General features: G+C 32.9%; 1 non-coding gene across 1 annotated transcript; it reads right to left on the bottom strand.

Annotated features, from left to right (window-relative positions):
* Window positions 1-1,031: 1,031 nt before the first annotated feature.
* Window positions 1,032-1,172, bottom strand: LOC133659450 (U4 spliceosomal RNA). Its single transcript, XR_009827678.1, has one exon. It is a non-coding gene; the product is annotated as a U4 spliceosomal RNA (small nuclear RNA).
* Window positions 1,173-2,161: the final 989 nt, after the last annotated feature.

The raw sequence follows: 2,161 nt of genomic DNA, 5'->3' as shown, positions 1-2,161 counted from the left end.
TATATATATATATATATATATAATTACATTCCGAATACATTCCGATATATATATATATATATATATATATATATATATATATATATATATATATATATATATATATATATATATATATATATATATATATATATATATATATATATATATATAATTACATTCCAAATACATTCCGATATATATATATATATATTTATATATATATATATATATATTAGGGCTGCAACTAACAACTAATTTGATAATCGATTAATCTGTCGATTGTTACTTTGATTAATCAATTAATAATCGGATAAAAGAGACAAACTACATTTCTATCCTTTCCAGTATTTTATTGAAAAAAAACAGCATACTGGCACCATACTTATTTTGATTATTGTTTCTCAGCTGTTTGTAAATGTTGCAGTTTATAAATAAAGGTTTATAAAAAAAAATAAAACAATAAAAAAAAGTAGCCTCTGCGCATGCGCATAGCCTAGATCCAACGAATCGATGACTAAATTAATCGGCAACTATTTTTATGATCGATTTAATTGATTAGTTGTTGCAGCCTTAATGTATGTATATATATATATATTTTTTTTTATTTTTTTTTAATTATTATTATTTATTTTTTGTATTCCATTTGTTGCTCTTTTTTCACACGTTTACTGTTGTAGTTCTTTAGATGGCTATGTTCTTACTTGCAAACATACACATTAGGCATATTTGCACAAAGTATCAGTATCTGATCAGAGAGTTAACACTTTACAGTACAATTAGGTGCGATCATTTCCTTTGAGCACCACTAAAATGTGTTTTAGTGTAATAAAGTCATTTTTCCAATTAAATAATTGGAATAATACTGAACAATCTGACGGTTGCAATTAATTGTAACTGTACCATACGATATTTATTAAGCAAACCTTCGATTAATCGTACTTGAGACTATCACTCCAGCAACTGCTTACACACACACCAGGAGCGCATGCGTGGATCATGGTGCATAGAGTCATGTCCAGGTTTAGTATTGCTTTGAACAGAAGAGATAGTCCCCGTAGGGACTGTCAAAAATTGCCATAGCCGACCATATTGCAGGTCGTCCAGGCGGGGTATTGGGTAAAGTTTTCAACTAGCAATAATCGCGCCTCAGATAGACTTCATGGGCTACGATACTGCCACTGAGCAAGGCTACCATTCCCATGTTACTTTGAGGCTGGTCATTATCCACCACACCCTTCACAATCATGGTCAATATTACAACTGATTAATGACTCACAATAGAATGTTCTCTAAATCATATTACACCGACATTGTCTAATGTCCAACTCTTTGTTCACAACACATGCAGATAAAATTTATTTATACAACTCTCCTTGTGTCGCAATGCATGATGGGACCTCACCAGCTAACAATCAGTCATACCGATAGATGGTCGGGGGGGGGGTGTCGTCCGCTGCCATCGATTGACGTTTCGCTTTAAGTTTATAATTGTCTGTTTCTGCTAAGTAAAGGTCACCAAAACTAAGTATATGTATTAAGCTATTATCGACTTAATTCGGCGTGGGGAAAACTACTTTTTCAAACAGCTCGTAAAGAAAACACTTCCGCTGTGTCGAGAGGCAAACGTTCGAAATACGTGCCATTTCCAGACCTGAGCGTGACGTCACTTCCGTGGAGGAAGGCGCCCGTGTCACACCGTCTGTTGTAATGTTGTCGTTTTTGAGTCACTTTTTTCATTTAATTTGGTCTTTTAAGAAAATAATAAAGAACAAAAAATTCGCATCTTTTGGTAACTGTTTTTTTTTTTTTTTTACATTTTAAGCGTTAAACATACCAAAAACAAGTAGTTTGAGTAAAAAAAGCTTCCCCACCCCACCCCCCCTCCACACTCCTGATTGTAAATAATGTAAATAATTCAATGTGATTATCTTGTGTGATGACTGTATTATGATGATAGTATATATGATAGTATATATCTGTATCATGAATCAATTTAAGTGGACCCCGACTTAAACAAGTTGAAAAACTTATTCGGGTGTTACCATTTAGTGGTCAATTGTACGGAATATGTACTTCACTGTGCAACCTACTAATAAAAATCTCAATCAATCAATCAATACACAAATAAAAGAAAACTATACAGTGTCTATCTGTGTTGGCCCTGTGATGAGGTGGCGAC

The sequence above is a fragment of the Entelurus aequoreus genome, linkage group LG10, assembly GCF_033978785.1.
Source record: "Entelurus aequoreus isolate RoL-2023_Sb linkage group LG10, RoL_Eaeq_v1.1, whole genome shotgun sequence".
Lineage (NCBI taxonomy): Eukaryota > Metazoa > Chordata > Actinopteri > Syngnathiformes > Syngnathidae > Entelurus > Entelurus aequoreus.
The sequence above is the reverse complement of the archived record's forward strand: the minus strand, read 5'-3'. Positions and strand labels throughout refer to the sequence as shown.